Source organism: Vombatus ursinus, unplaced genomic scaffold (genome assembly GCF_900497805.2).
Source record: "Vombatus ursinus unplaced genomic scaffold, bare-nosed wombat genome assembly UNPS02001419.1, whole genome shotgun sequence".
NCBI lineage: Eukaryota > Metazoa > Chordata > Mammalia > Diprotodontia > Vombatidae > Vombatus > Vombatus ursinus.
The window spans coordinates 20,971,847-20,984,571 of NW_020941197.1; the positions used below are offsets into that span (position 1 = coordinate 20,971,847).

At 38.2% G+C, this 12,725-nt stretch overlaps 1 pseudogene; it reads right to left on the bottom strand.

Annotated features, from left to right (window-relative positions):
* Window positions 1-2,435: 2,435 nt before the first annotated feature.
* On the bottom strand, window positions 2,436-3,005 carry LOC114045763 (annotated as a pseudogene).
* Between the last annotated feature and the right edge of the window lie 9,720 nt (window positions 3,006-12,725).

Below are 12,725 nucleotides of genomic sequence, written 5' to 3' on the forward strand. Positions count from 1 at the left end.
TGCCTATAGGTTTTGCTTATCTATTTTTCTATGTTATTAGCAAAAGTTCAGTGGGATGGGGGTAGGAAGAGATCAAGAAATTATTGTGAGGTAAAGAAGAAAAGGCTTTAATAAAACTTTTATTTTTAATCAATAAAACTATCTTGTGGAAAACTGTAAAGCATGAAGGAGTTGGAATTGTAGGATGTGGATTTAAATACAAGAAGTCATTTAACCTGTACGGGACTTAGTTTCTTCATCTGTAAAATGAGAGAGTTGGATTAAGTGACCTCTAAAGTCCTTTTAGCTCTAAATCTATAATTGTAATTGACATATCTTTCTTTCTCACCTTTTGCCCTCAGAAGTCCACCACAAGTTTTCATGCCCCATGGACCATTTTTCTAGGCAGGCCAAAGGAAATGGGTAAGGAACTTGGCATGCCACTTTGGGGAGTTGCCAACCCCTGGCCTGCTGTGCTCATGGCACTGTGATGCCATGGGGCAGGGGGGACAGACCTGGAGATTCAAAAAATTGAAGACATGGTTCCCATAATCACAGAAGTTACAAATGATGTATCTGAAAAGTTAAATAACCACATAAAGATACTTCTGAGAAGTGTCAGATGAGTGACTCACTAAATAAATACAAGGGGAGGGAGAGATCTCAGAGGGCTAGATTAGGCATGAAAGATTTCAAGGCTATCCTAAGACACACTGATTACTTTATAAAGCTTCAGACAGCTGGGCTTAGCTAAATTCCTACAATTTTTTTCACTCATAAGCCATATGTGCCCTAGAATCATGGTGCAGATGGATTTACAATCTTTTTCTGTGATCAAGAGAGAAGTGGGTATGTCAAAAATGCTAGAGACAGTTGAAATGAGGCTCAGGATAGCAGTGATGTATTACTACAAAGAGAGCAAGAGAAGAAAAACTATGCTTTTTCTTTCAGGCCAAAAGGCTTCATAAAATGTCCCTTTGTTTAAGTCAGTCATTTTTTAAAAATAATGATTAAATTCACTGAAATTAATAAAATTGAATTTTCTTCTGACTCTCAAGTAAGAATGGTATCTATTATTATACCCTAGTTGGACCCAATATTGAATAGGAGGAAGAAAGCAGGCTAGATTTTATGTTGGAAATTGCATGGTGCTTTTAATATTTCCGATTTACTGACTGACACAAAGAGCCGTCCTTTCACTATCTATGTTCTCTCAGCAATGCTGTGTGATTAAATGTCTTGGATAACCATCATCATCAATGAATCAGAGTGGGGAGTGACTCAAAGGCAATGGGCAGGTGTTCTTTTCTTAGTTCCAATGATTGCTGACACTCAAGAGTTGGTATAATGGAAATCAACAAAGAAATGTACGATCAGAAGAGAAGGTGGGAAGAGGGCTAGTGAAGAGGAGAAGAGAAAAAGGGAGAGAGAGAGAGAGAGAAAGAGAGAGAGAGAGAGAAACAGATGGACAACCAGTGTTCTATAGGTTTCCATAAAATAAGAGTAAAACATATAGAAGACCTGTAATATGTTAGAGATCTATGGAAGAATATGAGCAAGAATCCCACAGGATGCCAAGGGGGTTGCAATCCGCACTGATGGAGAGACTATCCATAATGAAGAGAACATAGATTCACTCAAGTAATTGAGTAAAACGAATACCCTATTATTGAAAAGTAGAATCTTACTGGCTTTGTAATACAATATTGCTCTTATTTAATGCCCCAAAGTAGTCCCTTTGATGAGAAATTGCTTTGGTAATGGTCAGGTACACAAGATTAATTGTTAGGTTTTCTAATTTCTCTTGACTATATTCTACTAGAAGACATTAGCTATGTATTTATAAAAACATATATTTATACATATATTTATATGTCTTTATAACAACATATATATTTTGAAAGATAACTGTTGCTCATATGTCTAGATGTAACCCTCAAAATTATGTTTTCCAGAAACTTTATTTTCAAGTCTACACCTGCTGCCTTTGTGGAGAAATGAAGTAGGTGGACCATGGCAGTCTGGAAATACTTTAATCATAAATAAATTACTTAGGAGAAACCAGACACTATGTACTGGTCCAACCTGGGGCTCTTTTGTGGGATGGAAGGGTAGCTGAAGAACAAAGATAAGGGTTCAACTTCTAGTTGCAAAGATAAGGCTTCTTCCAAGGGGTCCTAGCTGGTAAGATTAAAAGGGACAATAAGCCTTGGACCATGCTGACTCAGAAAGCAAAATAAAATAAAATAAAATAAAATAAAAATCTGGAAGAAAGAACCCAATCAGAAAGAGAGATAAAAGGGAGAACTTAGAAAGATTAAGTCTAAATTTCCATGATAATTCCATGTAGGACTAGGATCCACTGATATGTAAAACCTTGACAGCCTTGCAAATATTCCATTTTTTTGCTTGTTTTTGTTTTTTGCCTTGTTAAACTAAAAACTCTCAGCAGCTGGTTATTCCTTCTTCTGCATATCCTGCTCTCCTGCTTTCTTGTCTCTTTTTGTCCTGATTCCCAAAAGATAGGGAGTAGATCAATCCATAGGAAGACAGGTAAATTACTTAAAATTATTTTGATCTTCCTTAATGACCCAAACTTTCTCCCTAGATATTTCCGGTGGGATTAACTGGTCCTCAAAGTTGGGCTGCCAACTTGAGTTCCTCAGTAGAGCTCTCTCCTTTCTTGGGTATAGATGGTTTCCTTGGGAAGAGGATGAGTTTGGAGCCATATTCCTTCAGCTGCTGTACATTTTCCTGGAGGGACTCTGTAGATTTATTCCAACCACCATTAGCTCTTCCCAGCCAAGTCCTCTGCCAGCACAAACTTTGATGTAGTATCCAACAGCAGGACATCTATCTCACTCCTGGTCTGAAGGGGCAGGACGCCAGCAAGAAGGCAAATGACCAAGGTTTTGCTTGCAATGCTCCTTGTCTCCTTACTGGCTGGCTAAATTTGTCACAATTCATTTTTGTCAGTCTTTATAGAAATGGGTTTTCAAAATCATGCCATTTTAGCTGGATACCATGGCTGTTTAGAGCCCCCTTACAGGGATCACATACTGTGAATTTTAGTGATATATTTAACTGCCTTATAATACTTTAAAGTATCATATAAATAACAATGGTCATAATTGTTTTTGTTATGTATTTTCCTGTATTCTGTTGTGATAAACTCTTAAATAAAACCTAAAAGGATTGTGATATTTCTGAAATCAGAGCAAGAAAGAAATCTGGGTGATGGGACCCACGAAGGAAGTAAATAAGCATTATTTTAGTGCCTATTACATTCCAGATGCTGTTCTAAGTACTTTACAAATATTATCTTATTTAATCTTCACAACAACCATGAGATAGAGGTACTATTATTTCCCTTTTACAGATGAGGAAACTAAAGCAGACAAATGTTAAGTGACTTGCCCAGGGTTACATAGGTAATAAGTGTCTGAGGCCAGATTTGAACTCAGGTCTTCCTAACCTCTAAACTCAGGCTGCTGGGTGCAGGTAGTTGCAGTAAGACACTTGATAGATCACCAATGAACAATATCTTAGGATTTGGTGGAGAGAAGAGTAGTATAATCAGGTACCACAGTATAATCAAGGCAGTATTTTAAAAGTACTTTGTAAAAAGCAAAATAACACAGTGTTGCAACTTGTGGCCCAGAATTTCAGCCTCTCAGTTTACACAGACCAAATTCAATCTTGGATTTAACTTCCAAAAATCTCTTTGTCTTCTTCCCCTACTTAAGTTTGGTTCATGCCTAACATCATAACATCCCAAAACCGAAAGAAAAGGTCATTTAGTTACTATGCAAACATTTAAGCTTAGGGTGAATAGTTGGCACAGTGTATAGAGTGCAGGACCTAGAGTCAGGAAGACCTGAGTTCAAATCTGGCCTCAGACACTAGCTGTGTGACCCTGGGCAAGTCACTTAACCCTGTTTGCCTCAGTTTCCCCATCTGTAAAATGAGCTGGAGAAGGAAATAGCCACTTCATTCATCGGTTCTTGGCTTGAGGTTCATTTTGTTTCAAGAACTCCTTCATAGAATGCAACAACTTGACATTTTCTAGGAACTTAATAAATAACAACAATCATTTATTAGGTGTCTATTATGTGCTAAGTGCTTTACAAATATTATCTCATCTGATCCTCTGTACTGTAATTCTCCCCATTTTACAGTTGAGAAAACTGAGGCAGACAGAAATTAAATTAATTGCCTAGGGTTGCATAGCTAATAAATGTTTGAGGTTGGATTTAAACTCGTCTTCCTAACTCCCAGGCCAAGGGATCTGTCCACTGTGCCACTGCTTCTCATAGACAGTTTCTGGACAAATGAATGAATACTTCCTAGAACATCTCCCTCATACCACTTTTGTAATCTCATTGCTGTAGGGCTATGTTCCTGTAATTTCAGATTAGCCCAGTAACTTCTTGCCATGCCAACACTGTATCTGTCCACTGCCATCCTTGGCACCTGGCATTTCCTCCCGTTTCCAAAGATAGTTGATATGGTGGATAGAACATTGCACTTAAAATCAGGAAGACCTGAGTTCAAATCCTGCTTCAAACACTTAGCTTTTTGGCCCTGAGAAAGTCACTTAGCCTCTCTTTGTCTTAGTTTCCTCATCTGCATAATGGGGACAATGTTAGCACCTACTTTATAAGGTTGTTGTGAAGACTAAATGAGATAATATATTCATTACTGAGGTCATGTGTGTTTCTCTATATCCACAGTACCTTTTGGAGGGTCTTCCAGATCTCAGGGCTATCCAAGCTTCTGTTCAGAACCAGTTTCTCTTGGCTGTATCAGTTTTGCAATCTCTTTACTCATAAATAGTTCCCAACTCCATCTCCCACAGCTTCTTTATCTGATGGAATTGAGACTCTGGAGGCAAGAAGACCAGCAAGAAGGCCATTAGAATAATTCAGGTGAGAGATATTGCTGGAACTGGGGACAGTGGGAAAAAGTATGCCAAGGGGAAACCGATAGAAATGGGAGAATCATTGGATGTAGCTTTTCTAAGGACAAAGAACTAAGCTATTCCACATGGAGGAAAAGCTTTTCTGGATTTGTTGTTTTTAGTTTTGACAAAGGGATATTTACTTTGATGCTGTAGCAAGAACAGAAGTATGAATATCTACCCAATTCCAAGAAACACTCTCTGCCACCTTGATCTCTGGGGAAAGTTTTCTCAGATTGGATAGTATCTACAAAGCCTTTGCCTCATCAAATACACTTGCAAACCTGATGTAACTCTAGCCTCAAAACCCAATCAAATGAGAATCTCTTCTTGTTGGTGGAGAGCAATGTCCCACCCCTGTATGATGGGCAACTGGATGGGCCAGAGCAAAAGAGAAGAGAAATTTGCTCTCTGGTGTTTCTTGGGACTCTTCAGTCTTTTGGGGTTCTTCTGACTTCTAGTTTTGTGAGAGAAGATGTACAATGCCAACCCCACTTTAGGGTGTTGAAGGGAGGAAAAGAATCTGGGAAGAAACTGACATGAGAAGAGCTAGCAATCTCCATTATGCCCCTATGTCTAGCTAACATTGTACACATTTACAGCAATATTTACAATGATGAATTGTGAATGACTTAGCTATTCTCAACAATACAATGATCCAAGACAATCCCAAAGGGCTCATGATGAAATATGATGGGCATCCTCTAGATTTCCAGTTCTTAACCCCCACAAAAGAGCTACTACTAATATTTTTATATAATTAGGTCCTTTTTTCCCTTTTTTGACCTCTTTGGGATATAGATCTAGTAGTGGTATTGCTGGGTCAAAGGGTATGCATAGTTTTATAGCCCTTTGGGTATGGTTCTAAATTGTTCTCAGAATGATTGATCACCAACAGTATCTTAGTGTCCCAATTTTCCCACATCTCCTCCAGTATTTACCTTTTTTCTTTTTTGTCGTATTATCCAATCTGGTGTAAGGTGTAAAGTGGTAATTCAGAGCTCTTTTAATTTGCATTTCTCTAATCAATAGCGATTTAAAGCATTTCTCCCCTCTACTTGCCATGGACTGAAGTGGTGAGGGCAGAAGGGCTAACCTTCCCCTGCACCTTCTCTTTCACCCAGGCTCTGAGAAATAGGTCTGGGGGTGTTTGTTTCCATTCTGTGTTGTGTGTCCTTCTCAATTTCAGGTGCCAGAGGTGACCCTCATGGGACTCAGGAGTTTGAGCCATGGTGACCTTGAAGCCAGTATTTCGGGTTCGATAGTGCTGCCAACCAGCCCATCATGGAAACTTGAGAAGCCAAGGTGCCTGGGACTTGAGCCTGAGGGATGTTTTGCTCTTCTCCAGGGAAGAAGGTTGCATCTCCTTTGTGATGGAGAGAGTAAATTTGTATATTCATGATTATGCCTTTTGAAGCAAATATTTTTGTATAAAAGTAACCTGACTGTGAATGGTCAGTGGAACTGGGGTGCATGGGACCATCTCCCTACAAATGAGAAAAAAAACATCTGTGGGGGTTAGATCCATTTGTAGAGAGTTTAGTGTCCCTCCTCCCCTACACACACACACACACACACACACTCAGGCACACACACACATACACACACACACACACACACACACACACACTACCTCCTTAGGGTACCAGATAACCCTGGAGGAAGAGTGAAATAGAACCTACCTGGCCTTCAGGCAGTGAGTGACCACATAGGCAGGGTTACATTTGCATCTCTGGAATTTAGCACAGGGACTAGCATATGGTAAGTCGTTAATAAATGCTTGTTGATTACATGACTAACTGGCACCAGAGCTATTAAGGAAATTTAGTTGTCTTTCCTGTCCTGTTGCAAATCTAATGATTATTTCTTCACAAACAGATTTTACAAACCTGCCTTTCTGCTTTAACTGACCAGATTGAACGACTCTTCAATTATGCAAGCCTCTGATAATCAAGCCTAGATTAGATAAATCAAAGCCAGTCAGAAATCTGCAAATTTTCACAGCTTCACTGATTTTTATTGCTTTTCATAATGACAACAACAAATCTTATAGAACAATGGAAATTAAGTGTCTATAGGGGAATTAGTGCCATGCAAAAGCTCTCAGGGAAGTCACCCTAACACAGGGAGGGCTTGGCAAGAATTTATCTCAGTGTAACAACCCTGTGTAATGACTTTGAAGCTACCTAAATTCATTTCCTCTTATCAGGCCATGAAGATTGCTGCCCAAAATGCATGCAAATGTTCCTTTGTATATTTGACAGACCATGTGTTATTCAGATAGGAAATTAGAAGTTTATTTTTTTTTTTACTCTAGAGAAAATGTAATGGGTTACTGACCTAAAAATAATATCCTACATGAAAATAAATGCATGAAGTACAATAAGTTTGATTACTTTATATCTAATATGGTACCCTGCACACAGTAGGTAAATAATGAATGTTGGTTATGATGATGATTTTTATAATAATAATGATGATGACACGTGGGGCTGGGAGAGAGGACCAATCATAGCCCACAACAAGGCAATTATTAAGGCATCCAATACTAGCTGCTATCCTCTGAGGAATATCAGCAAGTCTGTTAATCTAATAATACCCCATATTTATATAACTTTAAGGTTTACAAAAGAGTTAATTTGTATTATCGCATTTGCTCCTCACAACACTATGGGATAGGTACTATTATTATCCTCATTTCATAGAGGAGGAACCTGGGGATCAGAGAAGTTAAGTGATTGACTCAGGGTCACACACTAGTTAAATGTCTGCATCAGGGTATTAATCCAAGTTTTTCTTACTTTAAGTCAGTAGCCAGTGTTCTCCAAAGTGGGCCTTGAACTGATCCCAGGGGTGTGTGAACAACTAATCAGAGGCTGGGAAGACATGTCACATCTCAAACTTAATACAATAGCTGTAGAAGTAGTATTTGTCTCCAGCACAACCACATTGACCCTTAGCCCCAACACTCTGCCCCCTACAAATTCCCTACTTTCCCTCCTCTGGATTAAGCATTGCTCCCATAAGGCAGTTATATTTGAATTAACCTGCTAGGCACAATAGCTATTCAGGTGCCAGGTGGAAAATTTTGCCCTACCCCATGGTCTTAGATCACCTCCTGGTAGCTGGACAGGCAGGCCTTACAAGGAAAGCTTTGCACTTCAGGGTTCCGACTGGTGAATAAGAGTCCCATCTCCTCCATTTTTCTTTGGAGAGTGGGATAGTATGAGTCACACATGATAAGCAGATAAGGCACCCTCTTTGAGGCTACTTGCCCAACTCCCACTGGCACTAGTTGTCTGGAGTTTCCAAAGAGTGATGACTACTTCCTTTCTCAGAATTCTAGGGGGAACACTGAAAGGCTAGGTTTCTAGTAAGCACATTCATGAACCCTCACCGGTGAGCTTGCCTCTAACAATCTGTCAGACTTGATTATCCTTATAGCAAAGGTATTCACTAAGATAGAGACAGTAGTTACTAAAACATTTTCCCTAACAAGCCTGGAGCATATTCTCCCACAAATACACTGAGTCCTTGGAGATAGTAGGCACAAAAGTAAAGTACAAAATGAGTAAGACACATGGGTAAAGAACACATGTGACAAAAGAATAACTCACAAATCCTGCTTACTAGAAGACCTCCCCTGCCCTTCATGGAATCCTCATGGTGTTCTCCTTTGGTATAGTTTTCTTGTGGACTTCAAGGGTCAGTGCCTTTGTAGATTCCACAGGCAGTACTTTTCTTGGCAATGAAGGATCATGCTCCCTAAAGTTGCCTTTCCTCTGGTGACTATTACTCATAAGTGTATACACTATATTTTGGTTCAGTCTCATCTGGATGCTTGGTCTGCTACAGCTCTAGAATTTCTGACACCATGGACAAGGGGATGGTGCAGGGCAAGAGGAGAAATTCTCCCCACCCCTTCCAAGATCAATTTCCTCATAAGATTTTGATCCCCACCCCAAGTTCTTGAACTAGAATCCTCCAAACTTGAACACTTCCATCATGAGGCTGTTTCACTACTTGACACTGTCCTGGCTATTATTTTTAAAAACAGATCCAGTAGATGTGTCTGATCCTTTCAGCCAATAACAAGATGTTTCCTGTGTTTTCCAGTGGTCAAAGGTCTATAATTCTTTCAATTGAGTAAATAGTTTATGCTTTTAATTGCTTCCATCAGGGGTCTGGGCTATCTGTATTTGGTATAGGGGTGGGACCTCACTTATGATCTGTCTCTCAAAAAAAAATGTTCTTATTTGCAATTAAACTAGAGTGCTTTTGTCAAAGTCTATAATTTCAAATTCTGGATTGACCTCTAATAACCTGGGAAAGTTACGTCATTGTCTTTTTAAAATGTTTTCCCCTAGTGCTCTATACTAAAGAATGCAAGAAATTTCATATGCCATGGTTCACAAACAAATGAGAAATTAACATTTTTCCATACTTTCAAATATGTGGTGATACAGCTTAAGAAACTTATATAATTTTTAAAGTTCTCATAAATTACTGCCTGCCTTGGTGCTTGCAAAGGTCTTCTCCAGAAAGAAAGGAATTAAAAAAGAGAAGAGGAAAATAAAGGAAGGATAGGGGAAAAGAAAAGAAGAGAAAAGAAAAGAAAAGAAAAGAAAAGAAAAGAAAAGAAAAGGAAAGGAAAGAAAAGAAAAGAAAAGAAAGAAAAGAAAAGAAAAGAAAAGAAAGAAAAGAAAAGAAATCAAACCTCCATCCCCTCAGAGGAAATTTCAAGTCTCTATAGGGCTCCCAGGAGATATGGGTCTTTTCCTGTAGGGAACAACTTGAACTCATCCCCTCTGTATCTGGGTTTTACTCACGTAGTTTCATCTTCTTTTCATTTTTGCAGCCAATACCAAATAAAACTACTGGGCTCGCTAAATTGATTTACAGAATTAATGGGAAGGGCTGGCTGGAGGGTCCCATGTAAGAGTGTGCTGGATCCAGTTCTAACCTGCTCCCATTACTTAATTTTCAGTGTGGCCATCTATGCTTAGGTCAAACACTACAAATCAGGGTTTGATTTATTGTTTTGTTGGTTGTCTAGACTTAAGGAAATGAAGAAGAAAATGTTACTAATGCAGATTAAACTTAAAAGTGTGTGATGAGTACATTTTTTTCCTGGTTAATTTATTGATAAATATTTACCAGCATCTCCTTGCTATCACACTATCAAATTATAACAACACTTCTACATTAGAGAGAAAGAATGGTTCAGGCAGTATGTGTTAGAGAAATACTGACTGTTATGATTGATTAATTAATTTAACAACTATTTATTAAGAACCTAAAATGCAGGGATGACTCTTGATCTCAAGTAGATGGCAATAGGAGAGATAATTAATATTCAGAAGAGAGGTGAAGAGTAATGGACTTGAAATCAGGAAGGCCCAGGTTCAAATCACACTTTTAACACATTAGCTATATGACCATGGGTAAGATACCTATCCTCTTTGACCTTCAAACAGCTCTCTAAGTCTAGATGTTATAGATGACAATCTGTGTTGGTGGAAGGAGTTCCCACACTGGAAATTCTTGTGACAAACTCACAGCTTGGTTTAGTAAAACATTATGATAATTGCATAAGGGGATTAGATAATGAGGTGGCTAAGTTCTTCTGAATTTATGGTGATGGAATGTAAGCTGATAAAACCTGCAGGACAAATTCAAATTCAACTTACCAGTGGTTTGCAAGTTGAGCGTTCACCAATCAGGAACTGCAGGTAGTTGGCAACATTGGAAGCATCACTGAAGTTCAACAATGCCTCAATACTCCTCTAAGATGACTTGTTAGATAGCAGTCCCTTCACTTGAAAAATAAGATTAAATCAGCACATACTCCCTTACACTATCTCAAAAATCAAAGTAGCCTGCCTGAGAAGAGATGAAGATAAAAACCCTGCAATCCTAAGGTTAGATCAATGCAGTGGGAAAAGACCAACATCTGTCTGGCCTGAGTTAAGTTTTAATAAGGAGAGGCAGTGAAGGATCAGATCATATACACCTGAGGTATATCAGGTATATCAGGTCATATATAAAAATGAAGTGATGAGGTGATCTTCTGAATTAATTCAAGATGGAGTGAGTTCTTGCACATCATTTCTCCCAACACAATAAAGGAAGCTTCTACCTGTCAGTTGAAAATATAAAAATGACCATCAACAGTTTCAGGAAATGAAAAGTCATTAAAAGGGGATAATAGAATAAAATGTCCAGCAAAATGTTCAAGGGCCACATTGATAAAAGGCCATTGCCAAAGAATGCCAATTCTAAACGTGGCTTTATAGCCAGAGGACAAAAATACTGAGAGAGAATTCTCCAGCAATTGAATTTATGTTAATATAGCATGAGCACATCAAACCTCTAGGACAAAACAACATATAAAGAAAGTCACAGAAAAACTAAAACTGTGCCCTACGGAAACACATTTTTTTCAGCTTCAGGTAGCAGGAATAGAGACATTTCAAGATTCAAAAGGTCTGAAGACAAGCAAATGTATTAACATGGGAGAAGGGAGTAATCAAAGAATTGTCCTGATCTCTAAGGTCCCTTCCAGCTTTGGTATTTTATCATACTATGTTGTTGCCTGGAGAGTAAAGCAAGCAGTGCATATTACTAGTCTGACAAGTTATTGAAAACTAGTGATGATGTCAAGCAAGCTTCTCTGCAAAAGTGTGTATTTTCTGCAATGCACAAGGAGAGAATAGTATAATGAGTTCTCAAAGTCTTTATTTTTGACTAGCTCTCTAACTGTTGTCCCATTTTAATATAAATTTTTATATAGGAACTGGTCAGGTACTCCTCTACAGTATGATCCTTTTCTTGGAATGTATACCTGAATAGTAGTATTCCAATGCCATGGAGTTGGGCTGGCCTCCACACATGTCATTTTTGTAGATTCTGACATTTTCAATTATTTGAAAAGATCTTTGAATGTGATAGCATAAGCACATGAACACTATAAGCTTATAATATTCCTCTTTATTTGCTGTTATAGACACATACACACACCATATATTGAGCATTTTGTAGCTTATTGATATAAACTTTTTTTTGGTTGAAAAATGTTTTATTTTTTAAAAATTTATTATTTTTAAGATTTAAACCATTTTTGAGTTCCAAATCCTCTCCCTTCTTTCCACTCCTCCCCCACTTACTGAGAAAACAAGCAATATAATATCAATTATATATGTAAAATCATGCAAAACATATTCCCTTCTTAACCATATCGGGCAGAGAGAGAGAAGGAGGGGAGGAAAGAGAAAGAGAGAGAGAAACAGAGAGAGAGAGAGAGAAATAAGGATAGTGAGAAAACTACAATTTGTATTCAGATTTCATCAGTTCTTTCTCTGGAGGTGGATGGCATTTTCCATCATGAGTCTTTTGAATTTTCTTGGATCATTCTGTTGATCAGAGTAGCTAAGTCTTTCACATTGATATCATTACATTAATGCTATTACTATGTACAATGATCTGGTCCTGCTTACTTCCCTTTGCATCAGTTCATATAAGTTTTCTCATGTTCTTTTTTTCTAAAACCACCCCCCTCATCATTTCTTGTAGCACAATTGTACTCCATCAAAATTATATACCACAACTTGCTCAGTTATTCCCCAGTTGAACATTTTCTCAATTTCTAATTCTTTTTTGCCATAAATGTTTTTGTATATATAGATCCTTTCGCCCTTTCTTTGATAGCCTTGGGATACAGATCTTGTTGTCTTACTGGGTCAGAGGGTATGTACAGTTTCATTGGACTTTGGGCATAGTTCCAAAT